Raw genomic sequence first — 24638 nt, 5'->3', positions numbered from 1 at the left:
AGGACAGACGGACATGGCTAGATCGACTCGTCTAGTGATGCTGATCGAGAATATATATACTTTATAGGGTCGGAAATGTCTCCTTCACTGCGTTGCAAACTTCTGACTGAAATTATAATACCCTCTGCAAGGGTATAATAAAAAACACCAAAGTTATAATTTCTTTTATTTTTTTTATTTATTTTTCCTATTGTTCCTATGATATGATATAGTCGTCCGATTTTGATGAAATTTTAACCGTATTTCTGAAATATTTAATCATTACTATTTGAAAAAGAAAAAATAAAAAAGAATGGAAGCAAATTTCGGCAAGCCATATGCCCTTGCAGCTATTGCAAAAATTAAATATTTTTTAAAACATTAAAATTATGATTTACTTGCGTATATGTCTAAAAACATTGAAGCTATGATGATTTGCAGCTCAATTATTATATAGTTATTTTATATATTTGTATTATTTCTATGGGAGCTATATGATATACTAATTATAAAACCGATAGGTATTTATTTTATATTTTTATTTATTTCCATACGCCCGTAAGGGCATAGGTATTTTATACAGAGTTAATTCTCTGGAGTACAATTTTTGACTAAACTAAAGAACCTATCCAACTGCAGCTTGAGGCCTTTGCCTGGCTGCAGCGCTATCGCCAAGGTGCCGGGTCAGCGTTTTGTCCCGCTTGTCCCGTTTTGGCGCCGACCGTCGTTTTGCAATGACCGATGTTAAGGTTTCGCACTGGGCATTCGGCCACAAGGTTCCCATCTTCAAAGTCCAGGATTTTTTTTCAATAAGCTGCCTGTCCTTCAATTCGACAATATCGGAACTATCCAAAATTGCTGGGGTTACAATGTTTAATTTTGCCAGGGTTAAGCCCATTAAAATTTTTTCTAGATCCGTGATTACAATTCTATTTTTTGCTAGAATAATTTCCAAAAGGTGGGTTTCTTTATCTGTTTCGAATTTATGGATTTGATTCATTGAGTTTGTGAGTTCATTTAGACGTTTCTGAAATTTGATATTAATTTTGTTTGTCCTTCATCTGTTCTAATTAATTGTTCTTGATTAAATTTTATTTGCTCCCAATCGTTTAAGTCGGGTGTGCCGGCAATAACTTTTAGTGCTGTCCCGATTAAGTTAATACTCCTAGCGGCTCTATGGTGGATTTTTAAGGTAGTCACCAACTTGCGTATATTTGTAAGGTCTGCCATTATGACTGGTGTCCTGTGATCGTCTGTAAATGTCTTCGTCATTGTTTCCGTCTGGTCGGCGTAGTCTTCATAAGTCGTCACGTTCGTTGAGTGCTGTAGGTATCCGTAGGGCTCCCAGATGACAATTTCGTTGTCTTCTATCGGGATGTAGTCTGCGTTCGTGTAGTCATTAAGTTTTACTGTCGCGTCCGTCTTGACAGCCGTAAGTACAAAAACTAAGACGAATTTTCTTAACCTAATAGAAAAAGGGGTTCAGTAATCTCGCGAAGATGGTTAGCGTAGATTGTCCTTGTGGACCACCCTCACCTCAATTTGGACCGTGGTCCCCAGGTCTGCTTCAATGATTTTTTCCGAACATATTGGCGAGAGCTTGTTTCCTATGCGTTTGTTTGCCTTTAAGAAAACTTTTTCACCAGCTTGATAGCCCTTTTGGATCCTATCTCTGTTTACCTGGTCAAGGGATTTTTCTTGAGCCTGTTGGATTCTCTTCCTAATTCTGCTTTCGAAATCCGCGGGTTTTGAGTGAACAATCTCTTTGGGTTTTTTGTTGGTTACTGAGTGGATAGAATTGTTGTATTTGTTGGTTGCCAATATAATTAGTTCGGTCGTATCGCTTAAGTTGCCCTCTATTTTCAAGCATCTGGCTATTTCCGCCAGGGTGCTATGAAACCTTTTTACTTGACCGTTTGAGGTGCTATGTAGGGGCGGGGCGTTGGCGATAGTTATATTGAAATGATTCATGAGTATCGATTTAATTGTTTCGGAGTTGAACGACCTTTCGTTATCACAATAAATTGTTTGGATTTTTGGGAAGAAATTTATTATGTGCAGTATAGGGGATTTTACGTCCACTATGGCCCTCGATGCGATAGCGTGCACCGTGGCGAATTTTTAAAATTTATCGATGCATGTTAGAAAAAGGGTTCCATCTGTTGAAAAAATGTCGATGTGGAGAATTTCCCCCACAAAAGAAGGTATCGGTGTTTCTGCTTCCACTTGCTTAGATGGATGGCGTTTGTATTTTGCCATTGAACAGGTCTTGCAATTCAAAGTTGTTTCCGTTGCTAACCGAAGCATTTTAGGGAAACAAAGTTCCTCAAGATTTGCTTTACATTTTCTTGTGCTGCTCGGTGAGCCCTGTTGTGTTCTGCTATGACAATTTCCCTTTGCTTAGTTGTATCCGTTATGTCCTGCACGAAGCTTTTCGTATATTTGAATGACGTGCTGGGGAACAATTCGACTAGTCGATGTTGAATAAATGCCAAGATCGGTAGGGAGCAATATATTGCGTTTACCACCTCAACATTAACTAAATCTTGTAAAGTGTTAAGCAGATTTTCTCGGTTAGAAATTTTTATTACGTGTCGCACCTTGCTTTTAAACAAGATGAATGTGTCAACAGCGGAGCTGTTTCCTTCCTCAGTTACTATTTGGTTCCGGAAACAGTGTACTGGGTTGTCCGTCGTTTCTATGGTGTATGTCAGTGATTGTTCGCTGTGTATGGTTGCTACATCTGATTCTATTTCGTCTTCTAAGACGTTTATGTTCTGGCGAGACAGCGCGTCTGCCACAAGGATTTCTTTGCCAGGTTTATAAACTAATTTCGAGCCGTGATCGTCGATAATCCCTTTCCAGCGTTTTAGTTTCGCGTTAGGGTTTTTGTCCGAGACGGCAAAGGTAAGTGGCTGGTGGTCGGTAAGGATCTGCAAGCCTTTCACTCCGTACAAGTAATTCCGGAGGTATTTCAGTGCCCAAACTATAGCGAGGAGCTCTCGCTCGTTGGTTGCATAATTTTTTTCGTTGTCCCGCAGCGCTCGTGATATCATAGTGATGGGGCGGCCATCTTGTGATAGTACTGCTCCCAATGCAGAGCCTGACGCATCAGTCGTCAAGTCAAATGGCTTTTTGAAGTCTGACTTAGAGTAAACCGGTTCCCCATCCGTTTTAATCGTTGCCAATGTGTTTGTATTGAAAGGCAGCGCTTCGTCCGGATCGGCGAAGGCTTTATGATTTTTTACAATCATTTTATAGAAGGTGGCTTTAATTGCCAGAGGAACGTCCTCGTCATCGATTTTTATGAAGTTAACGTTTTCCGCTTTAGCAAACTGGATCTTTTCAGTTCCATTGCTAATGTGCAGAACATTTTTGGTAAAATCGAGCTTCGCATTCACTTGTTTAAGTAAGTTGAAAATTTAATACTGTTTTGTATTAACGACGCGAAAACTTGTGACTGCAGTAGTTTGACGATGTTAAATTGCGAATTTGTGAAAACTATTTCGAAAGCGCGACGAAAAGGAGTGGCTACTATGATGTTCGATTGATCACTTGCTATTGTATTTCAATAACAACCTAACTTATGCTACGGTGGCGAGAGACGGTGCGAATTCGCAAGACCGAACGGACGAATGCTGAGTGCGCAAACACCGCCCCCTCTGAAGGGACGACGTCCTTCAGCCCAGAACGGGCAACAGGGCCAGTCGGTGGATATTCGCCGATATTCCCCGTCCTGCGTCCTGACGTCCGCCACGCGAACCTTGATATCGCTGCCGGCGTGCACAGCTACCATGCGGCCAATCCTCTACTGCTGGGGCGGAAGGTTGTCTTCTGCGACGACGACGAGCGCATTCACGACGAGGTTAGGCTCCCCCTGGTGCCTCTTGGACCGCTGCTGGAGGTTGGAGATGTACTCCCGGGACCATCGCTGCCAAAACCTGTGCCTGAGAGACGAGACACCTCGCCATCGTCGCAAGCCGGTGAGGCTGATCTGGTCCGGGAGCGCCGCTGATGGTGGGGCCAGAAGAGGGCCGCCGATGAGCAGATGCCCGGGGGTCAGGGCCTCGCCGTCGTTCGGGTCGCTGCTTAGAGCGCCGAGGGGCCTGGAGTTGAGCACGGCCTCCACGCTGGTGAGCAGAGTTCCGAGCTCCTCCGCGGTCAAGAGGTCTTGGCCTACCGTCCGAAGGAACAGGTGCTTTGCAGACTTCACACCTGCCTCCCATAGTCCGCCGATGTGCGGTGCTCTGGGCGGTATGAACCCAAACTCGCATCCTTTTTTTGATGCGAATGTTTCGATACCGCCCCCCAGCTCCTCCAGACGGGCTCGGAACTCTCTCATGTGGCGATCTGCGCCGACGAAATTGGTGGCGTTGTCGCTCCACACCTTCTCCGGAATCCCGCGACGACTCACGAACCTTTGAAATGCCAACAAGAACGCATCAGTGGTTAGGTCAGACACTTATTCTAAGTGGACCGCTTTGGACGCAAAACAGACGAACAAGGCCACGTACGGCGGCTTACCACGGATACGATACGTTGTGCCGAAGGGACCACAAAAATCAACGCCACAAATATTGAACGGGCGGAGAGCTCGAAGTCTATCTGCTGGCAAGTTTCCCATAATTTGCGTCAAGAGTTGCGGCTTACAGCGAAAGCAGCGCATGCACGACCGAACTGTTCGTCGGCAGACTTCTTGAGCATTAACTAGGCAGATTTTCTCGCGCAGACGACTTACGAGAGCTCGTGGGCCAGCGTGACAGTTCGTAACGTGCAGGTATGACACATAGGATCTGACGAACTGTAAGCTTTTAGACAGCAACAACGGGAATTTGGCTTCGTACGGGATAGGAGCATTCAAGAAAAGGGTTTAACTTTTGAATATTCGTTGCTACCGGTTTATTTTTCCGAATTTTACTTATGTCGTCCCTGAATTCGTGAAATTGGATAACTTCGACAATTTTATCAAAAGCGAAATCCAGTTCTCTTGGCGAAATACTTTTTTCAAAGGGCTTCGACACCTTTCTGCACCTTTGAATAAAACGAAAAACCCACACGAACACTCTCAGAAGCTTCAGGTGCGACGAAAAGGACTCTATTTTCTGAAGAACATAATTTGGCTCTGGGCTGACTACGAGAGCTATTGCCGATTTGCGTAGCTCCATCGACATTACATCAGCCGGCAGTTCGAAATGTTTATTTACAGGCCAATTATTTTCTGAGTCCAGCAAGAACGAAGGCCCACCGAACCAAATGGACGTTGTAAGCTCTTCTACGTCACATCCTCGGGACACTATGTCTGCTGGGTTGACTTTCGTGGGAACATGTCTCCAAACTGCTTTCTCCGACCATTCCTGAATTTCTTCAACCCGGTTTGAAACAAAAACCGACAACGACGAGGGATGGGTTTTAATCCAGTGTAAAGGGAAAATTTAGCAACCTGACACGATTACAGAGATCTGCTAAAAGGTGAGCTGCACACAGCTCAAGGTGAGGCAAAGTTTTCGTCTTGAGGGGAGCTACTTTCGATTTGGCGGTCAATAAAGACACTTTCAAACCTTCAGCAGTTTGAGTCCGAACGTAGATGCACGCTCCATACGCTCGCATGGAAGCGTCAGCGAAACCATGTATTTGAATCGGGACTTGTTGATCTGTGTTGACGAATCGCGATATCTTAATTTTAGGCAGCTGCAGAAGCGTCCCTTTAAACGTCTCCCACGACGTGAGCAACTACATCGGTAGCGACTCGTCCCAATCTAATTTTCGAAGCCACAGTTCCTGCAACAACATCTTTGCCTTTGTGACCGAAGGACACAAGAGGCCAAGTGGGTCGAAAACTCGAGCAGTCACCGACAAAATATTTCGTTTCGTCGCGCGAAGATCCAGGAAAGAGTCATCCAACCGAAATTGAAAATAATCTTTAACCGGTAACCAAACCACGGCAAGGGTCTTGGTTACGTCTGAGTCTGCCATAAGTGGCATTACAGCGCTATCAGATGCGGATAACTCTGGGCAGTTTGAAAACCACTTTGCCAATTCAAAGCCTGCCTCTTGCAAGACCTGAGAAACTTCGTCTCGAAGGCTTTGCAGGTCCTCAACGCATCCGGCGCCAGTCAACAAATCGTCAACATAAAAACATTCTGAATAACCTTTGCGGCTTTTGGATGAGTTGCTTGCGCCATCTCTCCTATCCGCATTAAACACCGAATCGCCAAAAAGGGTGCTGGCGAAGTTCTATATGTAACGGTGTTCAACTTAAAGATTTTCAGGGACTGAGAAGGATCTCGTCTCCATACTATGAGCTGGAAGTTACGATCAGCTTCGTCCACCATCACTTGGCGGTACATCTTTTTGACGTCGGCCGCAAGGGCAAACTTATGCAATCTAAACCGAAGCAGAGTCGAGTACAGCTCCTCTTGAATAGTTGGGCCTACCATCAAGATGTCATTCAACGCTACCTGCGTAAAAGTACGGCTCGATGCATCGAAAACTACTCTCAACTTAGTTGAAGTACTTTGTGGCCGTAAAACGCATTGGTGCGGAATGAAATAGAGCGGAGTAATCGGAATTTGGTCATTGGTGGAGGACAGTGAAATATATTCATCCATGAATTCAATATACATCTTCTTCAGCGAAGGGTCCTTTGACAATTTCCTTTCTAGCGATAAAAATCTACGTTTCGCAACTTCGTATGACGAACCAAGAGTATTTGGGTCAGATTTAAACGGCAAACGAACCGAAAATCCACCGGACGACAATCTTTGAGTATTTTTCTCAAAGTGTTGTTGACAGAGTTGTTGCTCAGGAGTATGGACTTTAGCCTTGGGCGGCAAATCCGCCACTGACCAAAATTTCTGCAGGGTTGTGTCAATTGACTCCAACGCTTCCTCCTGGCAGCTGAGATGTACCATTTTTTCAGCGTTTTTATTATTTTCGGAGGCACATCTCCCTGACACTATCCAGCCGAGAACTGTCTTTTGTAAGATGGGGAATTCAGGCCCCTGCTTTATCTGGCCAATAGATAAAAGTTCAAAGAATAATTCAGCGCCGATAAGCATATCTATTTTTTGGGGCTTGAAGAAGAATGGATCTGCCAACTGAATATTTTCAGGCACCCTCCACCCGCTGGTGTTTACCGCTTGATCCGGATAATAACCAGAAATATTTTTCATAATCCAAAAATCGGACGACAATTGGCTGTTCCCTACTCGCGACTTCACAATCGTGTGTATTTTTTTTGTGGCTTGGGCATTAGTTCCACCAATGCACACGTCCTCTCTTGTAACTTTGAGCCTCTGAGCGAGCTCGTCGGTCAACAAATTTATTTGTGAACCAGAGTCGAGCAACGCTCGAGCTAATACAAACTCGCCGCTTTTGGTTTGGACGCTCACAACCGCAGTTGCAAGAATGACTCGATCCAATGCATTCGCATGCAAAACATGCGACTTGGATGGAGACTCCTGCATGTGCGTGGGCTGAGAAGGGGGTGGCAACGCGAGATTTGTGTTTGGGGAATATATGTGTAGCAAAGTGTGATGTGAGGAATTGCACACACTACATCTGTTCGATTTGCATTTTTTGACCGTGTGACCCTTTCTTAAGCAGTTAATGCATAAGGGTGCTATTTTTGCGAAATCGAATCATTGCTGAACTGTTAGGGCTGCGAAGGAAGCGCAGTTTCCAATCTGATGTTCAGCTGAGTTGCAATACATGCATTGAACAGAGTGGTTCCTGGCAGCGACAAACGAAAAACTCCTATTTCCATTCTTCTTAGGGTTAGATTGGGTCTGTTGAACAGTTTTGGGCTTGGAAGCCTCTTCCGCTACCATGTGTTGGTATCGCCGGGCCGCCTCACATTCGCTCCAAAGTGGAAGCGAAGTATAATCTAACTGTTCTTCCCATTTTCTTTTAGTTCCTGCATCGACCTTGCTCATTACCAGATGTATTAAAGTAGCATTAGAAATGCGTCTATCATCCCCAATAGACAGCAAGGAGTCATACAAGGCTGTGACCGTGTCGATGAGGGTTCTCAAGGCTGTAGCTGAAGGCTGGGAAATTTTTTGCAAATTTAAAAGTGTCGATATGTTGTCAAAAAAAATAAGACAATCATTATCGTACACCCGCTACAGGCTAGCAATGGCTTTGGGATAATTTTCCGCAGTGACTTGAAAGGCCCTAACTGTTCCTAAAGCGTCTCCAGCTAAACACGAAATTAAATGATTGAATTTTTCAATATCGTGTAAAGTGTCATCTTTCTCAACGAAAGTTTTGAAAAGGCTTATAAAATTTTTAAATTCGGAGTGTTTTCCGCTAAAAGTTGGGAGAGCAACGCTCGGTAGACGGCATTGAGGCGGGCGATTTGCTGGCGGATCGGATTTCTCGATATTATTTTGTTTGCACTTATTTAAAATTGAAATCAGCAATGACTTTGTCATTACGGCCCTCTCTTCCAACTCTTCGCGGTATACATCTTTTGTATCTTTCACTTCTATTTGGTTTTGCAAAAGTGAAGCATTTTCAATGTGCGTATTTAGAATCTCTAATCGACACTCAAGCTCGACCGGATTTATAGATAATTTAGCTTCTTTTAAGTGGCGTTAAGTTCGGTTAATACTTTTCATGCAGACATCTCGTTGATGTTTAAGCTCTTCGATATCCTTAGTTGCCATTGCGTTTATTTGTATTTATTTGGTTGGTATCGAAGAGGTGTTAAATATTTATTTTTATTAAATTATTTATTTGTTAAATAATATAATAAAAAATTAACGAGTAATATACCGATCGCACACGGTGTAAGGGAGCTAAGTGCCGAGAGAATTACAGCGAAAAATATCTAAATCGGTTTTTATATTTTTTATATAAACCCTGCGACAGTATATGCCGCACGCACGCACTGTAGGGGAGCTAACGCTCAAGCTCAAGCGTACCGAAAAAACGAACAAACATTTAGGCAGACCGAAAATTGCACTGCTGCAGCGATCGAGAACGAAAACGACAAAAGATAACTCGAAATAGCGGCAGCGGTGTCGGTGTGCGTGTGTATGTGTACGCGGCTAGCGGCTCTTCCTAGGCAAATGCTAACGGAGAATGATACACTGACCGATAACTAAGGGCAACGAATATACAAGCCTGACGCCGAAATACGCGCAAAATTATTAAAAGCGCGGAAAAATTGGAAAAGCGCGGGAAAATTCTGAAAAGCGCGGGAAAATGTTCGGACAAACTGCGGCGAAAGTTATTGCCGCTAATTTTTGAGAGCTACACTTTTCATAATTTGCACTTTTTTCCAGCTGTTTTATTTATACCCTAAATTGGTGCTCACTACGACGAAAATTGGGGGAATTAAGTTCGCACTAATTGGGTCGACGACGAGTATTTTATTTGCTTGTTTTTTGGCCAAAGCGATTCACATATAATTCGAAATATATTATTTTTATTATAGAATTTTGTTTGTTAGTACATGCAAATTTTTATTTCTTGGTTAGAATGCTCACTATCTACCGATTTTTACACGAATGCAAAAAGTTGAAAGATTGGCCAAAACACAATTGATAAAACGTCACAGATTAACTTTCAACTTTTGGCACTCTATACCTGGATGGCCGACTTGATAATTGCAACTTCCTTTTTAACTTCCATTTGGCGGCAGCAGCAAAATAAGCAATTAAATTTGCCGAAATGTCAGGCGCAACTACAAGGAACGGCAGAAAATTTACAGCGACGAAATATTGTTGAATTTAATTTATTGGCCGAACCGACACGAATAAATTGATTTTGGTTTTTGTTGGTAATGTTTATAGTTTTTCACCGAAAAAAAATTTAAACTCGCGAACTCTACTGCTCATCACGTCGGGGTCACCATGAAAATTTAATACTGTTTTGTATTAACGACGCGAAAACTTGTGACTGCAGTAGTTCGACGATGTTAAATTGCGAATTTGTGAAAACTATTTCGAAAGCGGGACGAAAAGGAGTGGCTACTATGATATTCGATTGATCACTCGCTATTATATTTCAATAATTTCTCTTAGAACCTTACTTATGCTACGGTGGCGAGAGACGGTGCGAATTCGCAAGAGCGAACGGACGAAAGCTTTATTGGCTCCCGCTCTCGCCCTACAACTAGTGATTTAAATACAAGCGCTGAGTGCGCAAACATAAGTCGAGTCCGATAATGCCGTTAAAATCTTTATGGTCGTTAAGAATGGAAAAGGTTGTTTTTACGTTAAACACTGAAACTAGACATTTTTTTATCTATTTTAGTAAAGCCATGGATCGACTTTACTGTGAAGGGTTTATCCGCTGCCACGATGCCTTTCAGCCCCGGGAGTGGAGTAATGTAATTTTTAGAGGTGCCTGTGTCGATTAATAGTTTCATTTCTTTTCCTGCTACCGTACGTGTAATGTAAGGAAGCAGGGATTTTATTCTAAAAAATTGCAGGAGTCTTCTCCAGCTAGAGGACGAGTCTATCTCCGTGGTGCTTGCTTGCGCAACGAAGTCATATTCCTCATCGTCGGTTTTTTCTTCCGGCATGAAGTTTATTTTTTGTTGGGATCGTGTCGACCCCCTTTGCCACGCCGTGGGCTGCTTGAACCTGGTGGAGGTGTCGACCTCCATTGGTTCTGGCGCTGGTTGGCTTGGACCTGCGCTATTATATGGTTTTTGTTTAAAAGAACCGCTCTGATTAGTTGCTCCCTTTTGGGTCCTGACAAAGTGAGGGTTCTTTTATATCACCCCCTGGCTTTGGTTCTGTTCATAGTTTTTCCACCCCGTTTGTCGCTCGGCCTAAATATTTTTTCCTCGCTAGGGCGGGCGAAGGTGGTTGCGAAAGCGCTTCTGTCATTACTTGCCTCAGCTTCTTGAGCTAATGCCAAGGCTGATGGAAAGTCTCTTGGTGGCGCCGGAAAAACGGCTATTTTCAATGACTTTTTTAAGCCAGATATGAACGCATGTAAAGCGTCATCTCTGTGCTGTTCATTTAGGACTGCCGCCGCGGTTGCGTCGTGAGTCATGATTGTTTTGTTGGTAACAAGCGTTAGCTTCCGTTCGATCTCATCATAGTATTTAAGAAGGGGCAGTTCTCCCTGTCTTGATAGCCTTAACTCTTGTTTAATTACGTGTGCTGGAGTTTTGTCCGCATACGTAAATTTCAACCTTGCCAGTATGGCAAGAAAATTAAACACTGTGTTAAATGAGGCTAATACAGCCGCTGCCGCGTCCCGTACCTTATTTTTAAGTATTCCTGGTAATGTCGGCTGCTGCCTTTGTATGGCTCAAATACCTTATATGCTGCAGTAGCAGCCTGCCTCCAGGAAACATAGTTTTCCTGCTTCCCGTCGAATTCCGGGACAGATTTTACCATGTCCAGGGGTTCGTTACATTCTTTGCCGGTTTTATTTCTATTTCCAGGAAAGTCTGAATTTTCGGAGTTTTATTCTTTAATGAGCATAACTCCCCCATAATTTTAACTAATTTTTCATCGAATAACTCCTGTTGCCTTTGGAGCTCTTAGGCTGTGGCAGCTTCAATGCTCGCAATTTGTTTAGCCTGCATTTCTTCTGTGTTCTGGGTTCGTGCGTTTTTAAAGTCAAGAACACTGTCTCGGTACCCTGCTGGTCGATGGGTGACAATCTCTTTCAGATTGATTCTGTTCTGATTTCTGCCTTTCTACTCCTGTCTTCAAAAGTTTTTTGTATTCTTCTAGAACTTCTTCGTCTGATGAGAGGTTGTCGCTATTTCTAAACATGAGTCAGAATAAAAAAAATATCGTGGGTGCCACAAAATTCAATCAAGGGTTTGTTAAAAAACACTTTTGCACCTATTATTTTTTACAACAAAATTTAAATATCAAAAAGAACGTTTTATTAAAAAAATGATTTTTATTTTTTTTGACGGAAATTAGGCACCAAAAATAAAAATTTTTATTACTAAAAATTCTCCAAAAAATATAATTGGTTTATTTTATTATAGGAAAATTTGAAATTTATTCGTTTTTAAGTGTCAATGAAATTTATTTTTAAAATATTTGCATTAGCGAACACTTAGAACAAAAAGCCTACTCACATGTTCTTATATTTATTTCGTCTTCAAGTTCTATGTTTTGCCGACGGCTGTTGCCGCCACTGGTACTGCCGCAGCCGTTGTCGCTGCCGCTGCTGTTGTCGCTGCCGCCGCTGTCGCTGCTGCTGCCGTTATCGCTGCCGCTGCTGTTGTCTTCTTAGGGAGTAATTTTTTGCAATTCCCGTTGCAGACTTCGTTTATTCCACTTGTTAAGAGGATTTTTTTTAGATTTTGGATTGCAGATTTTAGGTTTCTTCCACTTAGATATTGGGTTGCAGATTTTAGATTTCTTCTACTTGCTTAGATTTTGGGTTGCAGACTTTGGGTTTCTTCCACTTGTTAAGAGGAATTTTTTTTCAGTTTTCCTTCACTTTGTTAAAAGTTTTGGGAAATATTATGGTTTGATTTTCGTATTTATTTTTCTAGTGCCAGTTCTTGACCGCACTTTATACGCTTGCAGAGGGTATTATAATTTCAGTCAGAAGTTTGCAACGCAGTGAAGGGGACGTTTCCGACCCTATAAAGTATATATTCTTGATCAGTATCACTAGCAGAGTCGATCTAGCCATGTCCGTCTGTCCGTCCGTTTCTACGCAAACTAGTCTCTAAGTTTTTAAGCTATCTGCATGAAACTTTCCCAAAAGTTGTTTTTCTATTGCAGGTAGTATATAAATCGGAACGAACCGGATCAGACGACTATAGCATATAGCTCCCATAGGAACAATCGGGAAAAAAACACAAAAAACAATAAATAATTTTGATGTTTTTAAATTTTTTTATTAGTTCTTCGACATATAGTAATGGTAAAATATTTCAGAATTACGATTTAAATTTCATCAAAATTGGACGACTATATCATATAGCACCCATAGGAACAATCGGAAAAATAAGTGAAAAAAATTATAACTTTGCTGTTTTTTAATTTTTTGTTTAGTTCTTCGAGATATAGTAATGGTTAACTATTTCAGAATTACGTTTTAAATTTCATCAAAATCGGACGACTATATCATATTTCAGTCAGAAGTTTGCAACGCAGTGAAGGAGACATTTCCGACCCTATAAAGTATATATATTCTTGATCAGCATCACTAGCAGAGTCGATCTACCATGTCTGTCTCTCCGTCCGTCTTTCTGTCTGTCCGTCCGTTTCTACGCAAACTAGTCTCTCACTTTTAAAGCTATATGCATGAAACTTTCCCAAAAGTTGTCTTTCTATTGCAGATAGTGTATAAGTCGGAACGAGCCGGATCGGACGACTATAGCATATAGCTCCCATTGGAACAATGGGAAAAATAAATGAAAAATAAATTATACCTTTGCTGTTTTTTAATTTTTTGTTTAGTTCTTCGACATATAGTAATGGTTAAATATTTCAGAATTACGATTTAAATTTCATCAAAATCGGACGACTATATCATATAGCACCCATAGGAACAATCGGAAAAATAAGTGAAAAAATTATAACTTTGCTGTTTTTAATTTTTTGTTTAGTTCTTCGAGATATAGTAAAGGTTAACTATTTCAGAATTACGTTTTAAATTTCATCAAAATCGGACGACTATATCATATAGCTCCCATAGGAATAATCGAAAAAATAAATAGAAAAAAATTATAAATTTACTGTTTTTTCATATATTTTTTTAAGTTCTTCGAGATATAGTAATGGTTAAATATTTCAGAATTACGGTTTAAATTCCATTTAAATCGGAGGACTATATCATATAGCTCCCATAGGAACAATCGGAAAAAAATACAAAAATTATAACTTTGCGGTTTTCTTAAATTTTTTTTTTTTAGTTTTTCGACATATAGTATTGGTTAAATATTTTAGAATTTTAGTTTAAATTTCATCAAAATAGAAATAATAAAAATATATAAAATAACTCTAATAATTGAGCTGCAAATCATCATAGCTTCAATGTTTTTCAACGTATACGCAAGTAAATCATAATGTTAATGTTTTCAAAAATGTTTTATTCTTGCAATAGCTGCAAGGGTATATGAACTTCGGCTTGCCGAAGTTTGCTTTCTTTCTTGTTTTTAAAATTCTTTTCCGATTGTTCCTATGGGAGCTATATGCTATTGTCGTCCGATCCGGCTCGTTCCGACTTAAGTACAACCTGCAATAGAAAGACAACTTTTGGGAAAGTTTCAGGCAGATAGCTTTAAAATTAAGAGACTAGTTTGCGCAGTAACGGACGGACAGACGGACATGACTAGATCGACTCTCCTAGTGGTACTGATCAAGAATATATATACTTTATAGGGTCGGAAATGTCTCCTTATTATAATACCCTCTGCAAGCGTATTATTCAAAATGTATTCAATGCCAACCGGCCAAAACAACGAAACATACAAAAACGCTCTTGACCATTACAGAAACACTTCTTAAGGCATTTGATAGAGTGTTAGTGGATGCGATCGGTCCATTACCTAAGTCAGAGCAAGGAAAGGAATACGCAGTCACCTTAATTTGTGACTTAACCAAATACCTTATTGCCATTCCAATACCGGATAAAAGTGCAAAAACTGTAGCAAAACATATATTTGAATCATTTCAATGTTTCCAATGAATACATGTACATGTTTCCATGTACGGTCCAATGAATACATTTATTACGGACATGGGAACCGAATATAAGAATTCAGCAATCAATAATTTATGTAAATATCTAAACATCGAAAACATAACTTCTACCGCACACCACCACCAGACTTTAGGTATAATCGAAAGAAGCCACAGAACATTTAACGAATACGTTAGATCATATATCTCGTCCGACAAAACAGATTGGGATGTTTGGCTTATTTACTTTACATATTGTTTTAACACTACACCCTCTATGGTACATGACTACTGTCCACATGAGCTTGTGTTTAGTAAAACGCCTAAATTAATGTGCATAAAGTTAGCAGAACAACTTTTGAAATTTAAACTTTTTTCTTATCGACAATTTGCCGTTATTTATCCGTAAATTATTCGTGAAAGAAAAAAATTTGCCGCTCAATTTTTTTTTGATATCAAGTTAGCAGAACATCTTACTTAACTTGAACTTTTCCAAAATTTAAAAAATTTTTTTTACTGGAGATTTGCCGTTATTTATCCGTAAATTATTCGTGAAAGAAAAAAATTTGCCGCTCGTGTTTTTATATTTTTTAAAGCAATTAACAAAATTTATCAAATGCATGCAAGTTAACCAACCCGTGAAACCGGGCCGCGTGTGGAATTAATAAGATATTTTTATTAAATTCAATTTAAACAATCTTTGCCTATGCCTTTGCATTTGCCTTTGTCTTTGCCCATGCCTTTGGCTTTGGGGTCCGCTCTTGGTTTCCCTACCAAGATAAACAAACAAATCTTAAAGTAAACATAAGTTTCCACTCGAAGCCCAATCAATTGCGTTCTAAGTTCAAACTATTGCGATCCAAGCCCAAACAAATTGCATCGGTCAGCATATTTGAATTTCACAATAGGATGCCATGATTTCATCCTAAGCTTATATTCTAAACAAGAGGAAAAGTTCTAGAAGCTCAAAGAAACGCTTCTGGCCGAGGTTCGTTGGATAATATTTTGGAATTAAGCCGGGATTCCATCTTTGATCAAGAAACAGTTCGGAAGTAAGAAATTCGAATGTGAAAAATAAAGTGTATTGCACTTGTGAAATTAAATAAAAAGGTTTAACACCAGGTTACAAAAAATAAAATATATATTTTTTTAACAATATTAGTAGTGATAAACTTAATTTGCATACATATGTATGTATATGAAACACATGGATGCCGACAGAGTTCTGCTTACGTCGAGGCCAAGGCTCAGATTTCTAAACATTGTCTAGAGTGGGGAACGCAGTATTTATTTACATACATATATGGACATTAGTAAATCAATTGATTTCAAACCCCCAAAATGAAAATATGACAATGTTTTTCTTATCTGCAGGTTTCGCGAGAATTCTACGTTTTGGGCGTTAACGTGCACAGAGCTCTGCCGGCGTCGACGTTTTACATCAACACACCGTTGTGTTAGTAATTTGCACGCCCAGTCGGAAAAAACACGCTTCCAGGATGTGTTCTTTTACGCTTCCTTTGCATGCGAAAAACGCATTCCAGATCCCTGAAAGCTCCCTTTCCTTTTTGTTCGAGACGGGACAAAAAGCAAGTCTTCTTTTAGAACCGATCTAAGAGCGAGTCTTAATGCGTTCCATTGGAAGGTAGTTTCAACATCGGAAACGCTCGGCTTTCCCTTCCATTTGAACTTTACGAATGAAGCATTCTACAGCGCACTGTTAGAATGATCTTAGAAACGTTCCTCGGAAACCTTTCTGGATAGCTTCCAAAGCAAGCATTGCGTAACACAGTTCTAAAGAATGAATATTGATTCCTTCCACAAGAACACATTTAGAATGATTCCAAAACATGCCTTCTAATAGTCTTACCCAAATATTATCGTTCCCAAAAAAGCTATTGGGAACCGTTTCTTTTTCCAATTCCAATTTTTATTTATGTATTTAAAAGTTATTGTAATTAATTATAATTACTATAATTACTCCGAGTCGTTTTTTTCTTCTCGTATCATTTCTGCTATATTTTAGCCTTGTAAGTTTTGTTCTTAGCCCTAGAGAAGGCCAGTCAAAGGTTTTTTATGTGGTCGGTGAAGCGGTAGCCGTCCCTCCTTTGTGACTCTAAAAATATAATAATGAGAAAATATAATATAAAACATAATAATCAGAAAGAAATGTGTAATTTTTTAAAAATATGATTGTAAGTTTGTAAAACACTTACCGAATAATGTTTCATTTAAATGAATGTGGGACGCAAAACCTTCCCTGTCCCTTGTACCGCCAAATTTAAGCTCCATTATCAAACTTGGACTTAATATCCTACTGAAGATCTAGATTTTCCGAATTCAAACATTTTTAAAAGTTTATCAAGTTGAACTCCAGTAACATTATTATTATGGTACCATTCCAATAATTTTTGACGGAGATTAATAGGTATCATACTCAAAAGAATAGTTTGATGCACTTTTATCCGATTCAGGTTCACATAGATATGGGCATTCATTTCCAGAATTATTTTCTGTATCAAAAGTAAGAGCTCTAGCAGCCGATTGATGAAGCTCTTCCTTTTGTTCTTTCTTTAAACGGTGAATATTTGACCGCGACATTCTCCTCATTTTAAATTATATTAGTTGTGTTTGTTTTGTAAAATATTTTTTTTTTAATTAAATCATTAAATTTTTTATTTATGTAATGTCTAATTATTTAAATTTATGTTTATTTTTCTTAAATTTTTGTTCACTTAATTTATGTTCTTAGGTCCACCCTAAAAACATAACTTGTATGTAAATGTAAGTCCACCTTAGGAAGAATTAAAAGGAAGAGAGAAAAAAGACAGCACACAAATAAACAAAACGAGCTCACAAAACAAAAAATTTAAATTTATGAAATATATATAAATTACCTTTTGTCTTGAAATAGTTTTTCTGGAATTAAACGAAAATAATATTTAAAACGCATTAATTAAATTAAAACTCAAGTCTCGCTCAATAAATAATTATTTTTATTTGTTTGATTAACAGCCACACACAGTTTTAGGAAAAATTTGTTTAAATATGTTTTGACCGTACACTGTTTTTAAGACTGTTAATAAGTGTTTATAAATTTAATATTTTTTTGGCACAGGTACACATCACTTTTAATTAATCCAGTGTTTGGTTCATGTTATTTTATTAACTCCTATTTAGTTTGTTTATATCAACACTATACTTACTTGAAAATTAAAACCGCAAAGAATATATTAATTTCACAAAGCACAGAGGCACCAGCTATTCCAATTGAAAATCAAAATGCAAGTGGCGAGAAATGCAAAAGAAACGAAAAAGACCTTGCGCTTTCTTGCATTTTCTCTTTTGTTCTTGTCGTTTGCTTTTTAGAGAACCGTTTTGTTCGGTTACTCCTTGTAAATACAGTGGCGGAGGAAACTATAGCGCCGGCAAATGTAAAATAATATTTCAAAACAAAATCACGCTTTGAAAAGAAATCACGTTATCGTGTATATATTATTGCCTAAAATTAAAATATATAAAAAGCTGATTCAAATTAATAATTACTATATAATTAATAAAGACAATATACAATAAATATTATTATTAATAAAATTAAATATTAATATTTTTTATAGAATTAATTTTAACAAAGCCTTCAGATATTGTTTTTTAAGATAAAAAGTGAATAAATTTACGCCGCTGCTGTTCATTAAGAAAAATAGATTAAATTCCGAAACAAGACTTCTTTTTGCGTTCGAGCGAGGTTTTCGGTGAAAATTACGATTTCAAAAATTTCGGACGATCGGCAGCGTTCGGGCTTCCGCTTTTTATTTACATTGCAAAAGAAGGCTTTTTTATGCATTATAGTAGAAGGGACGATTTCACAAAAACTCTTTAGAATGCATAAAAAATACTTCTTTATAGCTTCTTACATTCTTTTTCGCTTGCAAAGCATGCAGGAAAGAAGCTTTTTTATTGGAATGCGTTCTCTAACTTCCGACTGGGCGTGTTTCATATATTTATATTTATGCATTTTTATAAAAAATATAAAAACACGAACGGCAAATTTTTTTTCTTTCACGAATAATTTACGGATAAATAACGACAAATTCTCAACTATAAACATTTAGGAAAAGTTCAAGTTTAGTATGATGTTCTGCTAACTTGATATCAAATTAGCAGAACAACTATGTTTTAAAAAAAAAAATCCTTAAAACAGGAGCGGCAAATTTTTTTCTTTCACGAAAAATTAACTGATAAATAACGGCAAATTGCCAGTTAAAAAAATTTTGAAAAAGTTCAAGTTTAGTAAGATGTTCTGCTAACTTGATATCAAATTAGCAGAACAACTATATTTAAAAAAAAAATCCTTAAAACAGGAGCGGCAAATTTTTTTCTTTCACGAATAATTTACGAATAAATAACGGCAAATTGCCAGTTAAAAAAATTTTGGAAAAGTTCAAGTTTAGTAAGATGTTCTGCTAACTTGATATCAAATTAGCAGAACAACTATGTTTTTATAAAAAAAATCCTTAAAACAGTAGCGACAAATTTTTTTTCTTTCACGAATAATTTCCGGATAAAAACGGCGAATTCCCAGTTAAAAAAATTTAGGAAAAGTTCAAGTTTAGTAAGATGTTCTGCTAACTTGATATCAATTTTTAAAAAAATTGAGTGGCAAATTTTTTTCTTTCACGAATAATTTACGGATAAATAACGGCAAATTGTTGATAAGAAAAAGTATAAATTTCAAAAGTTGTTCTGCTAACTTTATGCACATCATACGTTATTTTTTAAAAGGAGGAAGATGAAGTGTGCATGCATACAGAGTACACACTGTACCAAATCTGCAGGATCAGCACTCTTCAAGTGCAAACGTAATTTAACCACTCACGCCATCAGCGAGTGATAAGTCGCGCCAGATTATTCCCACAGTTGGCGACTGCAACAATTAAATCCATGTATGCACATGGAGCGCCACTCTCGGAGACAAATATAAGCTTAACCATAAGGCGGTTGCGGCGCTGCCCGCTTGACCAACAGCGCCCACTACGCAGCAGACAGAACTAAGTGAAGCTAAGAACAGAGACCGTGGCACTCGAAGAAAGACATCGAAACGATAAACAGAATAAATAACTAATTTCAATAAAATATAAAAAGTGCATTATACAAAATTTTTGATGTGAACTTGGCGACCGTGACCGTGAAAATGAACAAATAATTTTTATGAACAGGGTATAAGTACACATATTCTTGATCAGCATCACTAGGAGAGTCGATCTAGCCATGTCCGTCTGTCCGTTACAAGTGTCACCGCATAAAAATCATAAAAATATGCGTTTTTTTGCCTTAAAAACCCTACCACCCCAACGACAACTACTTACTTGGAACATCATGGGCCAAGTTAAAGCAAGCCTTCCTCGATTTTATTCTAATTTATTATTATTTTATTATCTAATTTGGTCTGATGCCTCTCTTCGTTTTTAAGCAAAACATAATAACCAATTTTAAAACTTTTAACTTTACATTTTTTTTATCAAATCTTTTCTTTTCATATTTAGCATTATATTCCATATTTTATTTGGCTTTCTTTTTTACAGTGCTTAAATCTACTTTGTTATTTTCTTCGCAGAGGGGCAACATATTAAAAGGTCTCCCATTTTTTCCAATTAATAGTTCTAGAGGGCTTGCTTTCGTAATTCGATTTACAGTACAGTTTATGGCCAATTGTATCCCGGCTCAAGTGTCCTGCCAAGTACGCTGACTACTTTCTACGGTAGTCAGCATACCTTTCAGGGTGCTCATTACTCGTTCTACTTGGCCGTTTGCACGGCTGGCTCCCGTTGCAATTAAAAGTAATTGTATTTTTTGCATGTTACAAAAGTCTCCGAAGACTGTTCCGGTAAAACTTCTTCCCTGATCTGCTATGATTCTTGCTGGTATGCCAAACATAGATATTGACGATTTCACTGCTTCGACACAACTTTCACTGCTAATATTTATGGTATGGTGCAAATAAACAAATTTAGTAAAGGCGTTAATCTGAACTATAATATACTCCTTTTGATCCCTTTTGCCACTTAATTTTCTGTTATATCTATATAAATAGTGTGCCATGGAATATCTACTTTTGGTATAGGGTGAAGTTCAATTGGTAATTTACCTGAGGGTGGTTTTGTTATTTTACAGGTGATACAATTACTTACAAATTTTCGGACATATTTAGACATATTGTTGAACCAGTAGAACTCATACATCTTGTCCAATGTCTTTTCCCACCCTAGATGAACTATTGCCTCATGGCAAATGATCTGGGCACTACTGGAAGGCTGCGCGAATTATAGTCGAAAACCGGATCCGGCTGGTGTAGATTAGAGGTCGGATCTGGCTGGTGTAGGCTGTGGAGTTAGGAGGTATCGGGAATGAAAAACTTATATTTCCAAGAGTGTCTCTAAGACTAATTTTTATTTCTGGTTTCAAGTACAATGAGAGCTTCGTTTGCGGGTGGGGTACATATGTTGAGTTTGCGAAATCTCCTAGGTCAGCGGTTTCGGCCGGATGCCCGAGCCCCAGTTGTTTCCACAATCCGGCATCCAGAAACTGCTGCGTTGGCGATCCTATGTCCGGGTTGAACGGTATCGCCGTTAGTGGGACAATGCCCGAGGGGGTTTGTGTGGAGGTGATGTCATCGGGAAGACATCAGCGGTAACTCCTCTCCCCTTAGCTTGGAACGATGGCCATAATGAAGGAATGGCGGGAGTGACAATGGGGTCCGCAGGGGTAGGGGAAAAAATTATCTCCTTCCTTTTAATGGTCCAAGCCACAGTTGTAATCAGGATTGACGATGCCACGAGTATGTATATGATTGACAGGTGAGTAGTGGCACGTTCTTCTATGTTGGAAACTGCCAATCCATTTTCCAGGTTGCTCAGATTTAGTACTTGAAGGTTTAAGGGTTCGACCTCGGGAATTGTTGTTAAGTGTTGGATGTGAGGGAGGTTAACTTCGATGTCGTCAATTATTGTAGTGGCGGCCTCGACGTACTTGGTCCCGTTGGCGGAGATAGAACAGTTATCGTATTTTATGAGTATAGAGCCGCTAAAGATCTTACTGGAGATGCAGTTGGAGGTGATGTTCAAGTTCTCCACATTAAGGATCACCATCAATCCCTTTATGGGAATGGAGATCTGTGGTTGATGGTCCCTTTTTATTGTGCTGCAGGTCGCTTTCCTGTCGTCCAGAAGGTTGTAGAGGTATTCTGTGTTATTCGGAGTCGAAGGAGTTTCGCAAACATGTGTACTACCCACTTTTATACAAGGTGTATCAATAATCTTAATTTCTACATCATTCTTAATAATAACATTCGGTACGTTTACAAACATTGTTTAGTTAAGTGGTAGTGCTATGAGTCGGTATAAATTGTAAGATTGTTGGGACAGAATTGGAACTTTAATGTTAAATATGAGTGTTTTATTAATAGTAGTGGATTCTAATGAAAGCACATTATATAATTCGTGTTCCAACTGAACTTCTACTTTCTGATCTGCTAGTAAAGTTTTTAATTTTTCCATTTCCATAGAATTTAATAAGTATTTCGGGACTATTTTTAATATGGTGATTGTAAAGTAAATCTATGTTGAAATTAATCCTGTCTATATATTTGATAAGTTGAATGTTTTTCTGTTCCTCATCTATTTGTTTAAAGATTTTATTCTGGTATGAATTGCTCCCCGTTAATGTGGTTAGTTATTTCCTCAAATCTTATACGTGTTTCATTTTGGAAAATAAGGTTCGTTTCGGAATTACTGCGTAAGGCCTCTAAGTCTTTGTTTATTTTTGCTTCGTCATAGGCGTCCATATTCCCTGAAACTATTTTAACTATGTGGCCTAATCCATTAATTAATCCTCTCCTGGGCCTATTACCCCCATTGTTGGGAAGCAAGGAATTTAGTCTTTGTTGAACTTGAGATAATTTTTGATGTAAGGTGAGTTTCAAATCTTCAAAACCCTGTTCGTCAGGTAGGTTTCCTATCACCTCCTGTATTTTAGCTGCCGATTCCTCATAATTGTTCAGATGAATTACATGTTTAAATATTTTAAATGATTTTACCACTCTCGCTGTACCCAGGTTGATTTTTAAAAGGGTTTGATCTTTATCCAATATTTCGCTAACGAGCCGTTGAGTCGTTCCCAAGGTCAATCTGTAAAATTACATTGGGAGTATAATTAACCAAGTTTCGCAAGTATGCTTATGTGTCATTTGTCTGTATTACAGCTCTCCTAACTTTTTGCTTGTGTAGTTTTTGTTTTCTTATTGTTCGTAATGTTACTCCGCTGTCCAGTAAAACCTTGTGCTTACTAAAACGTGGTGTAATTTTATTTCTCCTATTTTCCTTGCGAAAAACAGAAGTTCCAACCGGTAAGTCAAGGGGGGTTGTCCTGTTCTCGTTTAAGCGATCTATTCGTCTTTTCGTTGCGTCCGCCATGTGTTTCTTTAAGGTCTGGTATAGTTCAGTTTGGAATTCGTTAAGTTTTTGTAAGTAATCATGTTCACTGTCGAATTTGATTGTTTTTTCAAAGATGTGAGTGCGGCCACTAAAAAGTTCGAATGGAGTTAAATTTGTAATAGAGTGGATCGCATTGTTGTAGGTTATTATGGTTTCGGAAAGTATCTCATCGTGTTCAATGGTTAATTTTAATTCTTTTCTCTTACTCAAAATGATTCTATAAATCTCTGTTACAGTGGAATGTAAACGTTCTACTACAGAGTTACTACTGGACTGTTGAAAGGAAGTAATATGAAGTTCTATTTCGTATTGTGCCAAGAAGTCTTTGAAAATAGCACCAGAGAACTCGGCCCCCTGATCAAGTATTATTTTTTTGGGTATTCCAAACTGGCAAAAGAAGGTTTTAAAGGCTTTGATAGCAAGAATTGAGTTTCTGTTGGTTAACTGGTAAGCTTGAGCGAATTTGGAGAATTTATCAATAATTGTTAAGTTATAATTATTATTGATAGTATATATGTCCGTGTGTATTATTTCTAGGGGCCTGTTCGGTATTTCTGGTAAAACAAATGGTGGTTTTTGTGGACACCTATCGTACTTAAGTGTAAGGCAGGTTTCGCAATCCCGGATTGCTTGTGAGATTAGAGATTTCAGTTGGGGTACGTAAATTTCCCTTTTTAGATGCTGGTACATCTCTTCCACACCTCTATGATTATTGTTAGAATTATGAGTTTTTATTAGGCAGTTAATTTCGTTCGGGTCGATAGGCTCGTGTAAAAGAATGAGACATCTGTAAATCTTATACAAACCGGAGTCTGCGAAAAATTTGGTGTAAGCATTTTGAATTATATCGAAAATTTCGTCGGGTGAGTGAACTGCCAAGGTCTTGTTTGGTGTTAAAATTGGTTTTAAAATATCTGTGATTCCTTCTAAGGTATAAAATGGTTCCGTTATACGTGTCCGTGTTTTATTTTTAGATGGATTGCTTGTTACAAATGAGGGGGTCTGGCCGATTTCGAATATAACTTGTGTGTTGAATGTGTTAAGTGCCTTTTGGGCTAATGGGATACTAGGTGAAACGGTGCGGTCGCCGTCGTTGGCAAGTATATATGTTTGGCTCAATTCTACTCAAAACATCGGCAATGACGTTTTGTGAGCCTTTTTTGTAGACAATATCGTAATCGTACTCAGAGAGGGTTAGTTTCCAACGAAGGAGCTTCAGGTTTTGGCCCTTAAAGTTTTGTAACCATACTAAGTGCTTGTGATCTGTAATGATTTTGAATTTGTTGCCATACAAATATGGGCGAAAGTACTTTACTGCCCAGATTATTGCTAACATTTCTTTCTCTATAGTTGAATACCGGGTTTCCGCTTCATTCAAGGTTCTACTCGCGAAACAAATTGGTCTGTCGGACCCGTCAGGGCCCTGGGAGAGAACGGCACCAATGGCGAAGTTACTTGCGTCCGTGGTGAGAGAAAATGGTTTTTGGAAGTTTGGGTGTTGCAAGATCGGGTTGTTTGTTAGAAGAGTTTTGCAAATTTCAAA

The sequence above is a fragment of the Drosophila elegans genome, unplaced genomic scaffold (genome assembly GCF_018152505.1).
Source record: "Drosophila elegans isolate 14027-0461.03 unplaced genomic scaffold, ASM1815250v1 contig_409, whole genome shotgun sequence".
NCBI lineage: Eukaryota > Metazoa > Arthropoda > Insecta > Diptera > Drosophilidae > Drosophila > Drosophila elegans.
Note: the sequence above shows the minus strand (reverse complement) of the source record.